Raw genomic sequence first — 23,919 nt, 5'->3', positions numbered from 1 at the left:
AGGCACAGGCTGGCCATTGGATACTGCCTTTTAATAGTTTCCTCATGCCTCCCAGTCACGAGAGTAACTTGAAGGGGACCATAGTTCTCCTTTTGCCAAATGTTTCATCGTGCATGATAAACATATCCTCTTATTCGTCGTCGTATGATGTTTAGAGCAGAAAATGATGACAGTTGATTTTGTAATATTCGCACAAAATCACATCTCTCTGTGTCGTCGTATGAAATTGTGTAACTGTCCAATTTATGGGATGGTCAATTGATGTTTTGTGTATGGTTAGGGTTCGGTGAAATTCCTCACTTTCGTCTCACAGTTGGAGATTGAAGTCAGCTGCCCGTCAGTAAATCAATCAAGTTAATGTGTAACACGAGACCGGGTTCTTTAGAAATTCTAAACTTTGACAAGGGAAGTCATAATTTTAGCAGCGTCATGTTATGCTACCCCAAAATCCCAGTTTGACAGCCACGCACCAGGTGGCAAAGTTCACCCCTAAACTCTACACGCGTGGATATTTCTTTTCTAATTGGAGGAGAAAGATTAAGCAACCTCCCAGCCTGCCCTGTCCAGCCAATCATAATCTGAAGTGGGATGTCCTTTGCCCGAATTTTGGGATAAGTCGGGCATTCAGAGCGTGCTTGGCGGAGAACTCTGAAATTTAGGTACACGTGTTCTGATGCCCGTATATACTCTCTGTGGTGTCTATTGACTTGTGTGTCTTAGTGAACAGTAAGGAAGTCTAAATCCACAAATGCGTTAAGTGGGTCACTACGGGGCAGTTACCATTAAATAGTGCAGTTTGAATAGACTTCAAACAGTTAATTGGTGTTGAGTGTGACTTCTCTACGCCTAAAGCCCCAATAATCACCCAAGTTTTGGCCAGTCAACACGGCCTGAGATGAGTTGAATTTCTCTACCGGAGCTAACTGAACCCAAGAACGGTTACAATTGCAATATTCCTCTATGAGTGTGGCGCACGAAAAACAGATTGTCACACAAAGCTTATGAGTGCGTTGGAACTTAACAGACCCTTTAGTACAGAGAACTTGATGCAGTAGAAGCAATTTAATGTAATTACGCTTGTATCTTCCAGAAACAGACTGATTCCAGTTCATGGAAATGGCACGAATTTGGATTCATTTTAATAACAGTGACATTTGTTAATGTCTTCTTTGTTATCGAGACAAGTTCGCTGGGTCAGGGGTTATTTAACGAGGCCGTATGAACAAATAGAATGAACAAATAGAATTTGAGCTTCTCACAGCCTGGATTGTGGGGGGTTCTATCTTCTGGTGTGTAGTGCCATGTAGTCCGTTGAGGGTCGACAGACGTTTTGGGGGAGGGTGACGCCAGCGTGAATTAGATAGCAAGCTGAGCCTGAACTTGAAGATGAAAGCAACTTTTTGCACCGAAACGTCGTTAGCGTTCAGCGGAATACATGGAACTTTATCCCAGAGGAAAGAACTCGTCATGAATTACAGTTGTTTGTAAATAAAGTTCTCGGTGAAGTTGACTTGAAAGCTGAAAGGATTTGGTTATGAAGGATATTGAATGACGAAGAGCTTCGTAATTTATACATGTCATATGACGTCACTGGAGTAATGAGACGGCCAATGGAGCAGGTGCGCAGATCCAGTTTTGGAAGACAAAAATCACATCACACAAGTTCACAGTATATTACACCTTTCGTCTCGTATAGAACATAAGGAACATTATATAAAAATAACTACACGCGAGAAAATAAACAAAAGAAGTAACAAACAGCAAAACCACCAGAAACAAAAAGTAAGATATACAACCATTAATAAATCTAAAAGAAGTTATTTCCAAGATAAAATCCCTCGAACAAACCCAGCTCAAGCAAGAACGTCTGTAGAAAGCCGCCCATTCATAAGAACCAGGAGATGGAACAGCATTACAGTGTGTGGTAGGAGCTACTTTTTGATTGTCTCATGGAAGAAAAAAGAAGTTCTGGGAAGAACTAATTGCCTGCATTCCTTTTATACGACACGGATGGCACAGAAAAGGACACACCACACAATTATTATATTGTTGCTTGTGTATTCATAGCCGGGGTAAAGTTTTTACTGAGCCGTTGCCTAGGAACGATAGGGGGACACACATACAGACACAGACTGATGGGAGGGATTTATGAAACATGCCATTGAGATGGGCGCAAGTGTCATCTTATACAAAGTTTCATACAGATCGCTTCAGGCATTCAAAATGTTATGGGGAATTTTGTAATATTGCATTGTAAATACTACCTTGGATGTGCGAGGTCTGAAGAGAAAGAAGTGTGCCTGAGAAAAGCCTAATGAAAATAAATCAGAGGGTCCCGTCTTAAAATATCAGATATCTTGAATGAAGTTTCCCTTAAATTGCCATCAAATGGCTCCTTCCGTTGACAGTCACCATTTATCACTCCCAATCATCATACTTATCACACTTATCGGTTTCCCCTGCCAATTCTCATTCCACCAATATTTTTCGCACTCATTTATCATCCAGGCTGTTACAATAGGTCGAGTAATGACCAAAATGCCAAGAAGACTCTGTCTCACCTTACCATATGGAAGAGAAAACTAGGGTTCGAATCCCGGTACGTTATTCTTCTTTAAAAAGAACACCAGCGAACAGTTTGATTAGGACATGTGACCGCAATCACCTTGTAGCGGCTTTATGAACTCTTCGAAGCCTATTTGAGCTGTAGTGACCTTTTGGTTTTGAACAGACCATTGCTGGCTGTCCTGTTTCGTCTATTGTTAGAAGCCATATTTGATACCTTGCGCCTGAATGTCGAGAGTTATGAGCCAACAACAAAATTACACGCAGACAAGCCGTAAACTTCCCTTCGGGTTGCAGACATATCATATTTTTCACACAGTCACATTCCAGTGTTCAGAGTGCTAAATGAAATTAAACTTGTAGAAAGTAAAAATTAAGAAATTTTTATTCTCATTATACACTGTGTTCCCCCATTAACAGTAACCCGATTTCTCGCATGTCGGTGGTGCCGGATAATCTAAGTAACCCTAAGACAGTTCAATTGCATGCAACAGACTACTGCGGTTAATTAAAGTTCTTAGTATGTGGATCACAGCTTTCTGTTCTGATTGCTCACGAGTGTGATTACCGAACAGTCAGGATCTAACTATGTGAATTCACCCTCCGGCCAGTTGAACCTCCCCACCTGTAGCGGAAGCGCTGAGTGAAATTCACGCAAACGCGACTCTCTCCGGCCCTTATTTCATACTTCATACAAATGACCGAGGGTCAGATAGTGGCGTGGTTGGTTGGGGCATTCTGCTGCTGCGAGAAAGTCGCGGGTTCGTGTCTCGTTGTGGTCACTGAATTGTTTAATTTACCTAATATTTCCAAGGGGGTACGCGGTAGCATAGTTGGTTGATCCAGCCTCTAACAGAAATGAGTACCAGGAATGAATTAAGGCTGATAACCTTACCGCCATCTATGAGCCAACTGTCTAGAAAATGTGGGAATCTCAACATATCACAACCCTATGAGCCTTCACGGCCTGTTAAGGGATACATTTACTTTACTCACTTTCACTAACGCCATGGAGGCCTCTGGTGCCCTTTGCTCTGGTTTTGGCGGAACAGCCCCTGGCGTGCCGGGTTTTCGTGGGACAGCCCCTGGCGTTCCTGGTTTTCGTGGGGCCTTCCCTGGCATCCCTGATTTTGGTGGGCCTCATTGGCTACGGCCCTAGGTTCAGGGGTGGCCGGCACTTCACCACCTCTCTCTCTTTGACGCATTATGCGCTGAAAATATAAATTAAGTTAGAATGATTAATGGACTTGTACAGGACATCGAAACACACATGTTCTGTTCTAAACCTGTCATTCTGAAGGTTATTCTGTAGGTGAGCTTCCAAGTTCAAGTGTCAACTTGGAATACTTTAATTGTTAAGAAGCTGAAACGCGTTGAGTTACAAGTATTTTATGCTCTGTGCATAGAATGCATCTAAAATGGAGATCTTTGAACATCTCCATTACAAGGTTCAGTAAGTATTCATATCTGGAACTGACAACTTTCAGTCACTTAGCCCACAGTTCCGGCATGAAGCAGTGATTGCATGTTTCTCTACATGCAAATAAGAGCGTTAGGTCTCCAATACTCGTTTATAAACTCTCAGCTCTAAAAGTATGTAGCTTACAAAGGAGGGACGACAAATTGCACGAGTGTCTGGCTTCCAGCTGAACTGCACAGTGAGATCAATACCTGAAGATATTCTTATATTTCGTCCATAAATGTGGTGTCTCAAAGCTAATTGAATGTCATTATGTGTGTCTCATGTAATTAAATGTAGGAGAGACATTGACACATTACACTAATTAACCGGACAAGTTGACAAAACATTAACAGACACGTGACATAAATAGAAATAAAGCTTGAAGCTGTCCCTGTGGCGGACCGTGGTGGCTCATAGGGTGATAAGGCGTTGAGGCTCCCACATTTTCCGCATGGCCGGCTCATGGATGGCGGTGGGGGTTTTGAGCATTACACGCCAGCCGCCTTTGCGCCCGAAGGGATTCCTGGTGCTCGTTTCAGTTGGAGGCGGGGTTAAACCACAGGCCCGTGGCGCGGCTGGAGGGATTGGGTCAGTTGAGGGATCCAGTGACCTCATCAGGGATTCGAATTTTGGATCGGACTAGTTCGTTGCGGTATGCAGTGTTCAATATAAGCTTACCAATTACGTCTATTCTGGGCTCATTTAAAGAGTAAAAGAGTAAAATGGTAAAGCTATCCCTATAACCGGCCATGAAGGCCATAGTGTTGCGAGACGATGAGGGTCCCACATTATCTAGACAATCGGCTCAAAGATGGCGGTAAGGTTGTCAGCCTTACGCGCCGGCCGCGCTTTACCCCCAAGGAAAATTCCTGGTACTCATTTCTGTTAGAAGCTGAGTAAACCCGAGGCCCATAGTGCAGTTGGAAGGATTAGGTCAATTCAAAAAATCCAATGACCTCATCGGGACCTTCCCACAACCTTCAGACTTGTAGCATAGTGCCTCAACTAACTACGCTACCGCGAGAATATATAATATAATTTAATTTTATGTTGCCTTGTCATAGTTTACTTACTCCCGTTTTCTTAAATTTTGATTTCTCGTATCACATTTGACAGTAAATAAATATTTCTTAGTATGTCAGAGCTAAGTTTATTTTTAATAGCTTATTATTATTACTTTGCTTTGATTTGTGCTTGTATATGTTTATTTTCTTTCTTTCTTTCTTGCTCATGCTCACTGTGTAACTGGTCCTTGGGCTGTTGGGTTGGCATGCAAATAAATAAGAATTTAACTGAATTATTACTGTGCACTAGCTCTTCATTTACCGATCACGGTGGTCGCGTGGTCTAGGGTGTGGGCCGTCTTCACCTGCTCGAGTGCTGGGATCGTGGGTTCTGGTCCTGCTCGGGGTATGGTTGTCTGGGTGTGGGTGGTGGCCTTGGGGCGGGCTGGTCCTTGTCCTGGGAGTCCGGATGAAATGTATCCAAAATAAAAATGTATATCTCGGAAACTAATTTTCATACATGTATCCGGTTTATGTCAGCGGAATAAAAAACTCACGAGCGGCTTACGCGCATGCGCCACCTGATTACCTTCCGCGAGCTCTGAATCAGTCGGTAGCAATGTCGACACCACAGGTACAAGTTCCATTCTTATTGTGGCTACCAGAGTTGCAATTTCTCACAGCTGTCCAGCGCTGTTTCAGACACAATATGGACATCAACATCCCACAGAGAAAAGCATTCAGTTCTGGGACAAAAAACTGAAGACTACAGGTAGTCTGTTCCGAGTAAAATCTCCTAGAAAGACACGGACCTCTGAAGAAAATGTCAATTGCATTAAAGTGACATTTCAGCGAAGTCCGTCCAAATCAATTCATGCTGCTAGCTTGCAGTTACAAATTCCACGTTCAACATTGCAGGATGTGTTAGACAAAAGGCTCCTCCTAGGAGCGTAAGGTAAAGGTAAAGTTGTCCCTGTGCTTAAGAAATTAAACACTACGCCATGAAGACGTATGGGGAGTGGATGTATAGACCCAGGTTTTCTGGACCTCTGCGTTAGTTGGAGGTGAGTGGTTAGCTTCACTCCCCGGCCGTTTTACTCCCGGGGTAAGAGCCCCAGGTACCCATTGGATAGTAGGTTGGGTGGGCCCCGCAGCCGGTCTGGATGCTGTTGAGGAAAGACCCTACCAGAATTTTAACTCCGACCCCTAGGTAATCCAGCCCATATAAAGTCGCTATATTGACTACGCTCTCATGGCCCTTTCTTTGTTGGTAAACTGCAACTATTTAAAGAGACTGGGTGAGAAAGTGAAATCTCCCCGCAGGGAGACTTGACCTTGCAGACTGAACTACATTTTTCTTTAATTTGACCAATTACCTAGAGACAGTAATGCTTGGTAAGTGACGAGTCAACTGTCATGATACTTACAGCATAAATCTTCTTTAATGTTTCTGTCAGAGCTCCCAGCAAGATTAGGCCAAAGACACCCTGCAACACATCAGTACAGGAGTCACATGAGATTTAATCCTAATTGAAACTCGCCTACTGACTGAGATTCTGAAATTTACCTCTAAGAATATATGGTGATTTATTATTTACCTAATCCTGTTCAGGAAATTTGAGTGAATCTCTCTCTCTCTCTCTTAGAAAACATTTCAATACACCAATTAAATAAAAATATAATGTCATGTAAAGGAACGGGAATTCCTTTACTGCTTTTCCGAAACTTGCCCATTTATTAACAACGTAGGTTACGGCAGTCATGAACCAATCCGTGAGCCCTAAAAAAGAAAGAATAAAACGACCTCAGTATGCTACACAGATATACACTTACAATCTAATTCCTCACTTGTCACCGTAATGTCAATTTGTTCCTGTGCCGAACACAACACTCTGAGTGTGTGTGCACTCGTGGAGGAGCACCTAACCATTCATTGTTACCCAGTTGGGTCCACAGCGTTTGATTCAGTCCTGTTATATTCTGTGTCAAGTCAGTGGGGAAGTCAGCTTGATTTAATTTTATCTGATTCATGATTTGAGCTTGTGCAATAACATGCGGCTAGAGTATGCCCGAAGCTCTGTCTAGTTGTGCCGAATGCTCACTTACAGCAAGCAGCATGGGTGAGGATGTATATGTTTCTTTGGAAAGTTAAGAAATCAGCCTGTTCCATTTCCATATCCGAAATTTTGTCTGTGTAATATGTTGTGTGTTCACTATCCACTATTCTCGGTCTGGCCCCTTTCGAACTTGATTATCGTGGGCTGGCCCGTGGAGCCGTTGATTATCGTGACCCAGCCCCTTCCGTCCCTGAATCTGGTGTGCCGCCTCGGTTATGGCCTTATGTTGGTGTCTCTGGTTTTCGCGGTACGGCCCCTGGCGTCCGTGATTCTCGCGGACCGGCCCATTGTGTCCCTGATTCTCGCGGTGTGACCCCTGGCGTTCCTTATTAGCGCGGTCCGGTCCCTGGCTTTCCTGATTATCTTTGGCCTGCCCCTGGCGCCCTTGATTATCGTGGGCCAGCCCCTGCCATCCCTGAATTTGGTGTGCCACCTTGTTGCAATGGCCTTAGGTTCGTGTTCCTGCCTCTGGCGTCCCTGGTTCTCGCGGCCCGGCCCCTGGCGTCCCTGAATCTAGCGGTCTGGCGCCTGGCGCCCCTGATTGTAGCGGTCTGGCCCGTTGCGTCCATGATTCTCGCTGTCCGGCCACCGGCGTCCCTAATTCTCGGTCTTGCCCCTTGAGTACCTGATTATCGCGGTCCGGCACGTGGCGTACCTGATTATCTTTGGCCTGCCCCTGGCGCCCTTGATTATCGTGGCCCAGCCCCTGCGTCCCTGAATCTGGTGTGCCGCCTCGTTGGTTATGACCTTAGGTTGGTGTCCCTGCCTCTTGTTCCTGGTTCTCGTCGTGTGGCCCCCGGGGTCCCTGGTTCTCGCGGTCTGGCCCCTGATTCTCCCGGTACGGCCCCTGGTGTCCCTGACTTGCGGTTCGGTGCCTGGCTTTCCTGATTATCGTGGCTCAGCCCCTGCCGTCCCTATAATCTGGTGGGCCGCCTCGTCTATGGCCTTAAGTTGGTGTCCCTCCCTGTCGTCCGTGGTTCACGCGGTCCGGCCCCTGGCGTCCCTGATTCTCGCGGTCCGGTCCCTGGCTTTCCTGATTATCTTTGGCCTGCCCCTGGCGTTCTTTATTATCGTGGGCCAGACCCTGCCGTCCCTGAATCTGGTGGGCCGCCCCTTTCAATATGGCCTTAGGTTGGTGTTTCTGTCCCTGGTTCTCGCGGTCCGGCCCCTGTCCGTGATTCTCGCAGTCTGGTCCCTGGCGTCCCTGATTCTCGGTGTGGCCCCTGCCGCCCTTGATTGCCATGGCCCAGCCCCTGCCGTCCCTCAACCTGTGGGCCGCCTCGTTGACTATGGCCTTAGGTTGGTCTCTGCCTACCGTCCCTGGTTCTCGCGCTCTGGCCCCTGGCGTCCGTAATTCTCGCAGTGTGTTCCCTGGCGTTCCCAATTCTCACGGACTGGCGCGTTGCGTCCCTAATTCTCGCGGTCTGACCCCTTGCGTCCATTATTAGCGCGGTCCGGTCCCTGGCTTTCCTGATTATCTTTGGCCGACCCCTGACGCCCTTGATTATCGTGACCCAGCTCCTGTCGTCCCTGAATCTGGTGGGCCGCCTCGTTGGCTATGGCCGTAGGTTGGTGTTCCTGCCTGTGTCGTCTCTGGTTCTCGCGGTCCGGCCCCTGGCGTGCCTGATTCTCGGTCTGGCCCCTTGCGTACCTGATTTTCGCGGTCCGGCCCATGGCACCCTTGATTATCGTGGCCCAGCCCCTGCCGTCCCTCAACCTGTCGGCCGCCTTGTTGGCTGTGGCCTTGAGTTAAGTGTCCCTGCCTCTGTCATCCCTGGTTCTCGCCGTCCGGCTCCTCGCGTCCGTGATTCTCGCAGTCCGGCCCCTGGCGCCCGTGATTAACGCGGTACGGTCCCTGGCTTCCTGATTATCGCGGCGCAGCCCCTGGCGCCGTTGATTATCGTGGCCCGCCGTCCCTCAATCTGTGGGCCGCCTCGTTGGCTACAGCCTTAATTTGGTGTCCCTAGTTCTCGTGGGCGGACCCCATCGTTCCTGATTGTCGCGTTCCGGCCCGTGGCGTCCCAGATTAGCGCGGTTCGGTCCCTGGCTTTCCACATTATCTTTGGCCTGCCCCCGGCGCTCTTGATTATCGTGGCCCAGCCCCTGCCGTGTCAGAATCTGGTGGGCCGCCTCGTTGAATATGGCCTTAGGTTGGTGTCCCTGCCTCTGTCATCCCTGGTTCTCGCGGTCCGGCTCCTGGAGTCCCTGATTACCACGGTGCGGTCCCTGGCTTTCCNAGTTGAAACATAGCAGCCTGCGAGTGAGCGATAACTAAGAAGTCAGCGAGCGGAAGACGTATTGTGTGCTTTCAAGACATAGTGAGTGCTGTAGTACAGTTGTACTCGGAGTGTGTATTTCAGGGAGACTTGTATAGCTCCCACGTTATTAGTACGTGAAGACAAGTGAAGATCGTTTAAGAGACCTTGTTGTAGGGTTTGTAAAGTGTGGAAACCCGTAATATTGTGATCATTAATTATAGCCGTTAGTTGTAGATTGTTCAATAAACCAGTTAACGATCTCTACGGCGTATTCAGTAACGTAAACACGTGACAATATGTTCAGTAATTATAAGTTAATTAAGACAGTTTGAACAAATTATGAACGAACTCAACCAATTTCATGAAATTTTTTTCCGAATATTCTTTGTCGATTTCAGGTTAATTTAAGGAAATACAGACAATAGCCTTAGGTTGGTGTCCCTGCCTCTGTCGTCCCTGGTTCTCGCGGTCCGGCCCCTGGCGTCCCTGATTAGCGCGGTACGGACCCTGGCTCTCCTGATTATCGTTGGCCAGCCCCTAGCGCCGTTGATTATCGTGGCCCAGCCCCTGCCGTCCGTCAACCTGTGGGCCGCCTCGTTGGCTATGGCCTTGAGTTAGTCTCCCTGCCTCTGTCGTCCCTGATTCTCGAAGGTCCGACCACTGGCGTCCCTGATTCTCGTGGTCTGGCCTGTGGCGTCCCTTATTAGCGCCGTCCGGTCCCTGGCTTTCCTCATTATCGTTGCCCGGCCTTTGGCGCCCTTGATTATCGTGTCCCAGCTCCTGTCGTCCCTGAATCTGGTGGGCCGCCTCGTTGGTTATGGCCTTAGGTTGGTGTCCCTGCCTCTGCCGTCCCTGGTTCTCGCGGTCCGGCCCCTGCCGTCCCTCAACCTGTGGGCCGCCTCGTTGGTTATGGCCTTAGGTTGGTGTCCCTGCCTCTGCCGTCCCTGGTTCTCGCGGTCCGGCCCCTGCCGTCCCTCAACCTGTGGGCCGCCTCGTTGGCTATGGCCTTGAGTTAGTGTCCCTGCCTATGTCGTCCCTGGTTTTCGCGGTCCGACCCCTGGCGTCCCTAGTTCTCGGTCTGATCCCTTGTGTACCTGATTATCGCGGTCCGGCCCCTAGCTTTCCTGGTTATCTTTGGCCGGCCCCTGGCGCCCTTGATTATCATGGCCCAGCTTCTGCCGCCCCTCAACCTGTGGGCCGCCTCTATTGGCTACGCCTTAGGTTGGTGTCCCTGCCTCNTAGGTTGGTGTTCCTGCCTGTGTCGTCTCTGGTTCTCGCGGTCCGGCCCCTGGCGTGCCTGATTCTCGGTCTGGCCCCTTGCGTACCTGATTTTCGCGGTCCGGCCCATGGCACCCTTGATTATCGTGGCCCAGCCCCTGCCGTCCCTCAACCTGTCGGCCGCCTTGTTGGCTGTGGCCTTGAGTTAGTGTCCCTGCCTTTGTCGTCCCTGGTTCTCGCGGTCTGGCCTCTGGCGTCCCTTATTATCGCGGTCCGGTCCCAGGCTTTCCTGATTATCGTTGGCCGGCCTATGGCGCCGGTGATTATCGTGGCCCAGCTCCTGTCGTCCCTGAATCTGGTGGGCCGCCTTACTATATTATTTAATGACATNTTGCGTCCATTATTAGCGCGGTCCGGTCCCTGGCTTTCCTGATTATCTTTGGCCGACCCCTGACGCCCTTGATTATCGTGACCCAGCTCCTGTCGTCCCTGAATCTGGTGGGCCGCCTCGTTGGCTATGGCCGTAGGTTGGTGTTCCTGCCTGTGTCGTCTCTGGTTCTCGCGGTCCGGCCCCTGGCGTGCCTGATTCTCGGTCTGGCCCCTTGCGTACCTGATTTTCGCGGTCCGGCCCATGGCACCCTTGATTATCGTGGCCCAGCCCCTGCCGTCCCTCAACCTGTCGGCCGCCTTGTTGGCTGTGGCCTTGAGTTAAGTGTCCCTGCCTCTGTCATCCCTGGTTCTCGCCGTCCGGCTCCTCGCGTCCGTGATTCTCGCAGTCCGGCCCCTGGCGCCCGTGATTAACGCGGTACGGTCCCTGGCTTCCTGATTATCGCGGCGCAGCCCCTGGCGCCGTTGATTATCGTGGCCCGCCGTCCCTCAATCTGTGGGCCGCCTCGTTGGCTACAGCCTTAATTTGGTGTCCCTAGTTCTCGTGGGCGGACCCCATCGTTCCTGATTGTCGCGTTCCGGCCCGTGGCGTCCCAGATTAGCGCGGTTCGGTCCCTGGCTTTCCACATTATCTTTGGCCTGCCCCCGGCGCTCTTGATTATCGTGGCCCAGCCCCTGCCGTGTCAGAATCTGGTGGGCCGCCTCGTTGACTATGGCCTTAGGTTGGTGTCCCTGCCTCTGTCATCCCTGGTTCTCGCGGTCCGGCTCCTGGAGTCCCTGATTACCACGGTGCGGTCCCTGGCTTTCCTGATTATCGTTGGCCAGCCTCTAGCGCCCTTGATTATCGTGGCCCAGCCCCTGCCGTGTCAGAATCTGGTGGGCCGCCTCGTTGACTATGGCCTTAGGTTGGTGTCCCTGCCTCTGTCATCCCTGGTTCTCGCGGTCCGGCTCCTGGAGTCCCTGATTACCACGGTGCGGTCCCTGGCTTTCCTGATTATCGTTGGCCGGCCTCTGGCGCCCTTGATTATCGTGTCCCAGCTCCTGTCTATCCTGAATCTGGCGGACCGCCTCGTTGGTTATGGCCTTAAGTTGGTGCCCCTGCCTCTGTCGTTCCCGNGTGGGCCGCCTCGTTGACTATGGCCTTAGGTTGGTGTCCCTGCCTCTGTCATCCCTGGTTCTCGCGGTCCGGCTCCTGGAGTCCCTGATTACCACGGTGCGGTCCCTGGCTTTCCTGATTATCGTGAGTCAGCCCTTGCCGTCCCTGAATCTGGTGTACCGCCTCGTTGGTTATGGTCTTAGGTTGGTATCCCTGGTTCTCGCGGTCTGGCCCCTGGCGTCCCTGATGTCGCGGTCAGCCCCCCGGAGTCCATGATTCTCAGTCGGGCCCCTTGCGTACCTGATTCTCCCGGTCCGGCCCCTGGCGTCCGTGATTCTCGCGGTCCGGCCCGTTGCGTCCCTTATTCTCGCGGTCTCCCCCCTGAATTCCCTGTTTATCGTGGGCCGGCCCTTGGCTTCCTTGGTTAACGAGCAGCAGCTCCTGCCGTCCCTGAATCTGGTGGGCCGCCTCTTTGAATATGGCCTTAGGTTGGTGTCCCTGTCTACCGTCCCTGGTTCTCGCGGTCTGGCCCCTGGCGTCCGTAATTCTCGCAGTGTGTTCCCTGGCGTCCCAAATTCTCACGGTCTGACCCCTTGCGTCCATTATTAGCGCGGTCCGGTCCCTGGCTTTCCTGATTATCTTTGATTCTGGTGGACCGCCTCGTTGGCTATGGCCTTAGGTTGGTGTTCCTGCCTGTGTCGTCTCTGGTTCTCGCGGTCTGGCCCCTTGCGTACCTGATTATCGCGGTCCGGCCCCTGGCGCCCTTGATTATCGTGGCCCACCCCCTGCATTCTATGCACAGAGCATAAAATACTTGTTAGTCAACGCATTTCAGCTTCGTAACAATTAAAGGATTCCAAGTTGACACTTGAACTTGGAAGCTCGCCTACACAATAACCTTCAGAATGACAAGCTGAGACCTGAACATGTGTGTTCCAATGTCCTGTACAAGTCCATTAATCATTCTAACTTAATTTATATTTTCAGGTCATACTGCCTCAAACAGAGGGTCTGGCCTCTGGCGTCCCTTATTAGCGCGGTCCGTTCCCTGGCTTTCCTGATTATCGTGACCCAGCTCCTGTCGTCCCTGAATCTGGTGGGCCGCCTTATTATATTATTTAATGAAATTTTATAATATGTTCAGTATTTATAAGTTAATTAAAACAATTGAACAAATTATGAACGAACTCAACCTATTTCATGAAATTTTTTCCGAATATTCTTTGTCGATTTCACGTTAATATAAGGAAATACAGACCATAGCATTAGGTTGGTGTCCCTGCCTGTGTCGTCTCTGGTTCTCGCGGTCCGGCCCCTGGCGTGCCTGATTCTCGCAGTCGGGCCCCTAGCGCCCTTGATTATCGTGGCCCAGCCCCTGGCGTCCCTCAACCTGTGTTCCCCCTCTTTGGCTATGGCCTTAGGTTGGTGTCCCTGCCTCTCTCGTCCCTGGTTCTCGCGGTCCGGCCCCTGACATCCCTGATTCTCGCGATCTGACCTCTGGGGTCCCTTATTAGCGCGGTCCGGTCCCTGGCTTCCTGATTATCGTTGGCCGGCCTCTGGCGCCCTTGATTATCGTGGCCGAGCTCCTGTTGTCCCTGAATCTGGTGGGCCGCCTCGTTGGCTATAGCCTTAAGTTGGTGTCCCTGCCTCTGTCGTCCCTTGTTGTCGCGGTCCGGCCCCCGGCGTCCCTGATTCTGGGTCTGGCCCCTTGCAATACTGATTAGCGCGGTCCGGCCCCTGCCGTCCCTCAACCTGTGTTCCCCCTCTTTGGCTATGGCCTTAGGTTGGTGTCCCTGCCTCTGTCGTCCCTGGCTCTCGCGGTCCGGCCCCCTGCGTCACTGATTCTCGGTCTGGCCCGTTGCATACCTGATTATCGCGGTCCGGCCCCTGGCTTCCCTGATTATCGTGGGCCGGCCCCTGGCGCCCTTGATTATCGTGGGTCAGCCCCTGCCGTCCCTCAATCTGTGGGCCGCCTTGTTGGCTAAGGCCTTAGTTTGGGGTCCCTGCCTCTGTCATCACTGGTTCTCGCGGTCAGGCCCCTGGCGTCCCTGATTAGTGCGGTCCCGTCCCTGGCTTTCCTGATTAACTTTGGCCGGTCCCTGGTGCCCTTGATTATCGTGTCCCAGATCCTGACGTCCCTGAATCTGGTGGGCCGCGTTGTTGGCTATGACCTTAAGTTGGTGTCCCTGCCTCTGGCGTTCCTGGTTCTCGCGGTCCGGCCCCTGGCGTGCCTGATTCTCGCGGTCTGGCCCCTTGCGTACCTCAATCTGTGGGCCGCCTCGTTGGCTATGGCCTTAGTTTCGTGTCCCTGCCTGTGTCTCTGGTTCTCGCGGTCCGGCCCCTGGCGTACGTGATTCTCGCAGTGGCCCCTGGCGTCCCTTATTAGCGCGGTACGGTCCCTGGCTTCCCTGATTATCGTGGCCCAGCTCCTGTCCCTGAATCTTGTGGGCCGCCTTACTTTATTATTTAATGAAATTTAATATGGTCAGTAATTATAAGTTAATTAGAACAATTTAAACAAATTATGAACGAACTCAGCCAATTTCATGAAATTTTTTCCGAATATTCTTTGTCGATTTCAGGTTAATATAAGGAAATACAGACAATAGCCTTAGGTTGGTTTTCCTGCCTGTGTCGTCTCTGGTTCTCGCGGTCCGGCCCCTGGCGTGCCTGATTCTCGCAGTCGGGTCCCTGTCGTCCCTGATTATGGCGGTCCGGCCCCTAGAGCCCTTGATTATCGTGGCCCAGCCCCTGCCGTCCCTCAACCTGTTGGCCGCATCGCTGACTATGGCCTTGAGTTAGTGTCCCTGCCTCTGCCGTCCCTGGTTCTCGCGGTCCGGCCCGTGACGTCCCTGATTCTCGCAGTCTGACCTCTGGCGTCCCCTATTAGCGCGGTCCGGTCCCCGACTTTCCTGATTATCGTGGTCCTGCTCCTGTCGTCCCTGAATCTGGTGGGCCGCCTCGTTGGCTATAGCCTTAGGTTGGTGTCCCTGCCTGTCGTCTCTGGTTCTCGCGGCCCTGTCCCTGGCGTGCCTGATTCTCGCAGTCTGGCCCCTTGCATACCTGATTATGGCGGTCCTGTCCCTGGCGCCCTTGATTATCGTGGCCCAGCTCCTGCCGTCCCAGAATCTGGTGGGCCGCCTCGTTGACTATGGCCTTAGGTTAGTGTCCTGCCTCTGTCGTCCCTGGTCCGCCGTCCGGTCCCTCGCATCGGTGATTCTCGCAGTCCGGCCCCTGGCATCTCTGATTAGCGCGGTACGTTCCCTGGCTTTCCTGATTATCGTTGGCCAGCCCCTATCGCCCTTGATTATCGTGGCCCAGCCCCTGCCGTCCCTAAATCTGTGGGCCGCCTCGTTGGCTATTGTCTTAGGTTGGAGTCCCTGCCTCTGTCGTCCCTGGTTCTCGCGGTCAGGCCCCTGTCGTACACGATTCTCGCGATCCGCCCCCTGGCTTCCCTGATTATCGTGGCTCAGCCCCTGCCGTCCCTGAATCTGGTGGGCCGCCTCGTTGCTTATGGCCTTGAGGTTGGTGTCTCTGCCTCTTTCGTCTCTGGTTCACGCGGTCCGGCCCCTGGCGTCCCTGATTTTCGCGGTCCGCCCTCCTGCATCTCTGATTCTCGATGTCCGTCCCCTGGCGTACCTGATTATCGCGTTCCGATCCCTGGCGCCCTTGATTATCGTCGCCCAGCCCCTGCCGTCCCTGAATCTGGTGGGTCGCATCGTTGGCTATGGCCTTATGTTCAGGGGCGGCAACCACTCATAACAGCCATCCAGCCCGTATAAAGTCGCTATATCGACTACGCGATCACGGCCATTTCTTTGTTGGTAAACTGCAACTATTTAAAGAGTCTGGGTGAGAAAGTGAAATCTCCCCGCAGGGAGACTTGACCTTGCAGACTGAACTACATTTTTCTTTAATTTGACCAATTACCTAGAGACAGTGATGCTTGGTAAGTGACGAGTCAACTGTCATGATACTTACAACATATATCCGCCTTAATGTTTCTAGCACTGCTCCCAGCAGCACTAGGCCAAAGATACCCTGCAACACATCAGTACAGGAGTCACATGAGTTTTAATCCCAATTGAAACTTGCCTACTGACTGAGATTCTGAAATTTACCTCTAAGAATATATGGCGATTTATTATTTATCTAATCCTGTTCAGGAAATTTGAGTGAATCTCTCTCTCTCTCTCTCTCTTAGAAAACATTTCAATACACCAATTAAATAAAAATATAATGTCATGCAAAGGAACGGGAATTCCTTACTGCTTTTCTGAAACTTGCCCAGTCCTCAAGAATTTTCTTAAATATTTCCATGATCTCACTTGTGATGCCTAAAAAAGAAAGAATAAAACGACCTCAGTATGCTACACAGATATACACTTACAACCTAATTCCTGACTTGTCACCGTAATGTCAATTTGTTCCTGCGCCGAACACACTTCGAGTGTGTGCACTCGTGGAGCAGCACCTAACCATTCATTATTACCCAGCTGGGTCCACAGCGTTTGATTCGGTCCTGTTATATTCTGAGTACAACTGCTAGGTATGCTTCCAATGGACTGAAGCAGTTAGGCTCCATGTTCTTTGTCTAAATGCTTTACATGCACAGGGTAATTTTCTTTGCACAGCCGATGGCTGTTGTCAGCTTACATTCCTTACATTTGTCTACCTTTAACCTAGAGTTATACTGCTTAGCTATATATATTAACAAATACTGACTTTCTGACAATATACATGCAAGTTTTAACTCGGTATTTTTTATCTTAATTGGTAAGGGCAAAACATGGTACACATTGAAATCAAATGATTTGTTAGAGGAAGACAAATGCCAAGTCAGTGGGGAAGTCAGCTTGATTTAATTTTTTCTGATTCATGACTTGAGCTTGTGCAATAACATGTGACTAGAGTATGCCCGAAGCTCTGTCTAGTTGCGCCGAATGCTCATTTACAACAAGCAGCATTGGTGAGGATGTATATGTTTCCTTTACCTTATCACCGTGTTCATTATTCGCCAACCCTTACGATCGTACATTCTTGTTTTCAGATACGTCTTGTAATGTCTTATACATCTTAATGTCGATTTTACGACTGTTACCTGTTCTTTGGAAAGTTAAGAAATCAGCCTGTTCCATTTCCATATCCAAAATTTTGTCTGTGTAGTATGTTGTGTGTTCACTATCCATAGTACCAGACAAGATTTTGCTAATTCCACCAATGAAGTTAAAAGGCCTCTCTTATAATGCGATTGAATGGCTTCATCTTCGATTCTGGTTAACTATTCTACAAGTAGTTTAATATTTTCTACTTCAATAGTCTATTCAAATACCTGATGGTTTTCATAAAACCAGGGACTATTATAATCATTTGTAATCACGAGTTACAGTATGTATGTTACTTACTGTGAGCAAGTGCGATCAGCAGATTTAAGAGATCTGTCTCGTTTGACATTTTGATCTGAAACAATATATGAAAAGAAATTATATAACGGTCCAAACAGAGGAGTCCTCCCCCCACCCGAGGACGGAAACACGTCTAGTTTCCGAAAAGTTATGTTTCTAATTAATTAATTTTTTAATTCACTTAGTGTGGGAAGAACGATAACAGATCAAAACCTGATTCAGGAGGAAATTAAGAGGCGATTGAACTCGGGTAATGCTTGCTACCATTCAGTCCAGAATCTTTTGTCTTCTCGTCTGTTGTCCAAAAACGTAAAAATTATATTATACAAAACTGTAATTTTGCCTGTAGTTCTGTATGGGTGTGAAACTTTGTCTCTGACATTAAGGGAGGAACATAGACTGAGGGTGTTTGAAAACAGGGTGTTGAGAATATTAGGACCAAAGAGGGATGAAGTGACAAGAGGTTAGTGAAGACTGCATAATTAGGAGCTTCATAATTTGTACTCTTCTCCAAGTATAATTAGAGTGATCAAGTCAAGGAGGATGAGGTTGGCATGTCATGTAGCAGAAGTGGGGGAGACAAGGAATTCGTATAGGATATTGGTGGGAAAACCAGAAGGAAAGAGACCACAGGGAAGACCAAGGCTTAGGTGGGTGGACAATATTAGAATGAATCTTAGAGTGATAGGATGGGTTGATCTGGCTCAGGATAGGGACCAGTGGAGGGCTCTTGTAAACATGGTAATGAACGTTCGGGTTCCATAAAATTCTGGGAAATTCTTGAGTAGCTGCAGAATTGGCAGCTTCTCCAGAAGGGCTCAGCTCCATGAGTAAGTAAGTAAGTAAGTGTGGGGATGGAGTCCTAATTGGGTCTCCTCAGCACTGCGGGCACTGAGTGGCCTACTGTACCTGCCCCAGGTGATTATCATGATGGAGAAATTGGTGGAATGAAGGTGTGTTCTAGTTACTAGAATACTGGAAGATGGACAAAGTCTAAAAACCCAATAATAGTTTGTAGATGAGTGCTTATGCCATCTCCATATGAAGGGCAACATCAGTAAGACATGGCATCCAAATTATTATGGGTGGTGCAAAGGCGAAGATAGGAAGAGATCCTGTAGTACGTACAACACGTGGGACACCATAACCTTCACGATAAGTTTAATAACAATAGAGTAATGACGGCCGATTTCCAGTCACCGGAAACTTGCTTAAAAGTAGTACTTAAAAGACTTTTCCGTAAGAAAAAAATGGATATCTCTCAATGGTTGGACAAGAAATTAAATTGACCATGTTATGATAGATGCAAGATAAGCAAGGAACCTTATCGATGTGCGATCCTATAGAGGTGTCGAATGTAACTCGGACCGCTTCATGGTAAAACTAAAATATCAATAGTTAACAGAACCAGTACCAATTACATGCAAGGTTGTGGCTTTCATACCAATATCCTATATTAATTCTCTTCTCTCCCATTTGTACTACATGCCCTGGCCATGTCAACAATTTTTTGTAAAGTAACATGCTTTATTATTGACAAACCAAATACACGACCTCAATCTACATACCTTTCTTTATTTTTCCACATAATTGCCACTTCTTTGTACACATTTCTCCCAACGTTCTGGGAGTTTGAAAATTTCCCTCGTGTAAAATTCTGTTCCAGCCATCCGAAGATACTGATGCACTGTACTTCTTTTGGCTTTCAAGAATCCTTTCAAGTCTATACTGATGCACTGTTTTCTGAATTGCCTCCCTTGTCTCAAAACGTCCACGCAGCCAGTCCTTCACAAATCCGAAAAGATGGTAGTCAGAGGGTGTGAAAGAACTTGCCACACCATCTTTGCAATTGCTTCCAATGTGAGGCGAGTGGCGTGGGGGCGAGCGTTGTCCTGCAGGATGATTTTTCGTCCCGGACGGTTATTGTGCAATGAACAACGGAGCTGGAGCAGTGTCCGGACATAACGACAAGCATTGATGGTTTGCCCAGGTTCCAGGAATTCGGCCAGAAGACTGTGCCCATCACCTTTGCAGCTGATGGCACTGTCTTTTCCTTCTTTTTTGATGGAGAATGCAAATGGTGCCATTCCATACACTGCCGTTTCATTCCAGGCTCGAAATGGTCAAACCAGCTTTCGTCACCTGTCACAATACAGAGCAAAAATCAACGCCTTCGTGTCGATATCTCTGCAGCAGTTCTGAGGTGATGGGCTTTTTGCTGACCTTCGTTGTCTTCGGTCAATAACCGCGGGACCCATTGGGCACAAACTTTCCTATAGCACAAGCTTTCAATCATCTCCTGTACTGCACTGTGCCCTATTCCAAGTTTTCGGGCTATTGTGTTCATAGGCACACGCCTGTCATCTTGAATTATCTCATCCACTCTTTCCTTGTTGTGTCCAGTTGAGGCTGTTTGAGGACGACCGCTCCGAGGCTCATCTTCGATGCTGGTGTTCCCATCTTTAAAATGTTTCACCCATCTTCGAACACTGCTTGCACCCATGGACACACTTCCATAAGCATGCTGAAGTCTCTGGTGAATTTCTGCAGCAGGGATTTCCTCTTTCACAAGAAATTCGATGACAGCATGCTGGCGAAACGACATATCATTGTCGGCCATTTTGTTAGGAGTGATACTGGTCACGTGATGCAAGCTATTGGCATCATAAGACACTCAAGGTTAACACAAACAGCTGGTTGCACTATCACTATACTCTCTTTCGTCTGCTGTTCCCAGGTTGCATGCAAAAAAAAGTTGCTCATGACTTTCTGTACGACCTACATAGTAATGATATAAATTTCAAATGGTATTACAAGCAATACTGTAAAATATGAGCAAGGGTGATTAAAGAAGCTAAAAGATCAGTGTATAATAATCAGGTTGTTAACACTGCTAACAAAATGAAAACAACCTGGAATATTATAAAAGCAGAAACAAATAGAGTAAAGGGACATACGTTTAGTAAATATCAAAATTCTCCTGTAGCTTTTAACAAATATTTCCTGTCAGAAGCTGGGAAATTATTCAGGACATTAAAAATAACAACACAGAAGGTTCTAATAATAATGAAGACCCAAAATACTACATGTCTAACTCATTTCAGAATTCCTTCTCTAAAATAAAATTTAAAAACACATACACTAAAAAGTTGAAAGAATTATCAGAATGCTAAGATTAAAGAATTCACATCGTTATGGTGGAATCTCCACAGAAGTATTTGAAAAAATAATATATGGTAGACTTCTGCAACATATCGAAGCTAATAATATTTTAGCAACTGAACTGTTTGGCTTCAGACCTGGTGCATCAACAGATAAAGGCCTCCTGTAGATTGACCGATGAAATATTGAAGACATTGAACAATAGAATGATGGTTGTAGGTATTTTTTGTGATTTTCATAAAGTCTTTGACTGTGGTAATCACGACTCTCTATTAGCAAAACTGGAGTTTTATGCAATAGGAGGATCATCACTTAACTAGTTATCTTACCTACAGGGCAAATACCAAAGAGTGATTTTAGACAACTCTCATGATTCCAGCTTAAACTTGGGATTCATAAAGCATGGGGTCCCACAGGGATCAGTACTTGGACCATTGCTTTTTCTACTCTATATCAGTGACCTACCAAAATCAATAAAGGACAGTGCTGAAGTTGTTTTATCTGCAATTCATACCAGTATAATTGTTAATAGTCCTAATCAGATAAAATTTGAAAATACTGTTAATAAACTTTGCCAAGATATAAATAGATGGCTCACTATTAATTTATTGTCATTAAACATTGACAAGACTCAATTTATGCAATTTGTAACTAAGACTAGTCCCCTTCCAAAATATGAGTTTATTAAGGTGATGATAATTTGCTCATGTTGCAAGGTGTTGATTTGTTTTATTATTATTCTTTTATGAATGTGACTGCAGGAGGACTGGTTTTGTTTTCAGAACACGTTACAATATAATGTGTATGTAAATGTGATATGTTTTATACCATGTGGTTGATGAATTATGCATGTTTATTGAATTCTAATGTTTAGTTGTTCTCTTGTGAATGGAGCTGTAATAGGACTAGTTCTAGTTCTCAGAAGTATTAGACATGTATGTGACATGTATTTTAAATACAAGATGAANCCCAAATGTGTAATATCAAAGACATATTACAGCGCTTTTCACTGACAATACACACTGCACTAATTCTGTATATTAAAGGTAGGCCTACTCACCAAATTACAGTAGATTACATCAATTGTTGTGCCTTACTGTACCTAGATACGAGTACAGTAATCAGTTATCTGTACAGAGTACAGTTATCAGGCTGGGCAGACACATCGAACTTTCCCATGATATCAGAGAAATTCAGGAATGAAAATGACGTTACATACGAGGTTGATGCATTTGTGCATGTCGTACTAAGCAAGGTATAAAAACAGTTGCTTTATGAGGAATTAGTTGGTACCATTGAATATTTGATGCAATAGACAGGGTGTCACAGAAACCGATGTTGCTATAACCAAGTTTTACTGTATATAAATTTTGGATACAGGGTTTCTTTTGGTTATTGAATTGTTGCCAGTGGGATGATGTATGACTGATGTGTATGAAATCTGTGGGTAGTTAAGTTTTATAGTATAATTGCCTCATGTACAATACGTATGTTATATTAATATGTCCCTGTTGACTTCTATATCCCAGGGTTGTATCACCAAATGTGGATTCTTGAAACAAATAAATTGATTGATTGGTTGATATTATGTTTACAGATATCCAGATGTTGAACAGCATGATATTTGTACAATATGAAGTACTTATAATTCTTACACGTTACAGTTCATATTCTTACAGTCTATTTTCCGTATACAATATAGTTCTTCCACTTACAGTCAATTTTTCGTATCCAATAGTTTTTTTTTCTTTTTGAAATTTCAAAATGTTGCCAAATTGCTAGTTCCTCAAGTAGGACGCTGATGTCACAAAAGGCGTCTAATTTTCTTCCTAGCATCAAAAATGTCCATACTTTATCCAACTTTTCAAAATCAATTCTTATTCCAAAGAAGCCAGATGGCCCGATCTCTGAAATATTAACAATACGATACAAATTAATTGATTTGATCAACTTCTACGTGAAAATGGGAATACAACGACAGTGTTGCCAACGTTAATATAGGTAACGGTCAGTAGGGGGTTGCAACTCAATGCTATTGGCGGGCAACACAGCCAGCGTGACGTCATGAAGCATCACTGCTGCCGCATTGGCCAGCTACAATTACATTATAAAAAAACTGCAGCCAGTGCCGAGGGCTCGGTCGGTAAGAAGGTATCATACCACCTGACCCGTCGGTAAGAAAGCATGCTATTATACCACCAGAATTTTTTTTACTGCTCCCTCCCAAAAAATCACTGACTCACACATATAGCTAGAATTAATAATTGATGTAAATGAAATGTTCTTATTTTACAGGCACTGGTGAGAAACTTTCTCCCGATAAATAATGTTGCAACCTGATATCTTGTACTGCAGAGGTTCTTACTCCGTTGTGTGTTTTCTGTTTTCAAACTTCGCTCAAAACCATCTGGAGGGGAATGAATTAAATGATATTAAACTCAGATCGAAAACAGAAAACACACAACGGAGTAAGAACCTCTGCAGTACAAGATATCGGGTTGCAACATTATTTATCGGGAGAAAGTTTCTCACCAGTGCCTGTAAAATAAGAAAATTTCATTTACATCAATTCAACACCCCCTTACTGAAATGCAATGGATATTTGAACTGTAACATATATAGAATACTTGTGTTTAGGAAAGGTGACTGTGGGTAAACTTGAAAGAAAATTCTGTTTCCATCAGATACTTGTATTCAGCTTCATAACTTTGCTTAAAACTTATACCTGAAAGCTGCACAGAACACAGCTTTTCAGTTACATTAATGTGTTATATACCATGTACACGAAGTAATAATACTGAGGTTTCCATTTGTTATTAATTGCAGTAGGATAATGAAACTCGAGAATCTGATACACTCTCTTGTTAACAAGATTAAGATTGAATTTAATAATTTACGAAAAGCAATAAAATAATTGCAGAACTCTTACAAACCTTTATTTTTTTTATTTGTTTCATTCTGGTCCATCACATTAACAATTACAAAGACAAAAATAACTCCGTCCAGCAAGCCACGAACAAACACGGACGATACTAAGAATCTCCTTCACAAGACACACAGGTGGCACAAGTTCAGCCCCCTCCAAGAAAGACGATAGGAGAAGTGACACGAACCTGCATGGTTTATAAAATTTTGACTTAAGGAACAAAGTTTTAATACCAGGAAGGCTGCTGCGATTGTGAAAAGTTGAATATTGTGTATATTGTATATTCCAGGCATTGTGTGTGTGTGTGTGTGTGTGTGTG

The 23,919-nt window shown here is 47.0% G+C and overlaps 2 long non-coding RNA genes across 3 annotated transcripts; one reads left to right on the top strand and one right to left on the bottom strand.

Moving 5' to 3' along the window:
* Nucleotides 1–6,641: 6,641 nt before the first annotated feature.
* Nucleotides 6,642–22,764, bottom strand: LOC117282057. Of its 2 annotated transcripts, none has more exons than XR_004512652.1 (3): nt 16,377–17,698; nt 16,089–16,148; nt 6,642–6,811 (listed from the first exon to the last, which is right to left on the bottom strand). It is a non-coding gene; the product is annotated as an uncharacterized LOC117282057 (long non-coding RNA). The 2 variants fall into 2 exon arrangements; XR_004512653.1 differs by lacking the exon at nt 6,642–6,811 and adding an exon at nt 22,390–22,764 and having other exon boundaries at nt 12,135–16,148; nt 16,377–17,567.
* Nucleotides 6,808–16,301, top strand: LOC117282058. The gene is made up of 2 exons (XR_004512654.1): nt 6,808–9,298; nt 12,158–16,301. It is a non-coding gene; the product is annotated as an uncharacterized LOC117282058 (long non-coding RNA).
* Nucleotides 22,765–23,919: the final 1,155 nt, after the last annotated feature.

Source organism: Cryptotermes secundus, unplaced genomic scaffold (assembly GCF_002891405.2).
Source record: "Cryptotermes secundus unplaced genomic scaffold, Csec_1.0 scaffold1681, whole genome shotgun sequence".
Lineage (NCBI taxonomy): Eukaryota > Metazoa > Arthropoda > Insecta > Blattodea > Kalotermitidae > Cryptotermes > Cryptotermes secundus.
Note: the sequence above shows the minus strand (reverse complement) of the source record. Positions and strands in the feature narration are given on the sequence as shown.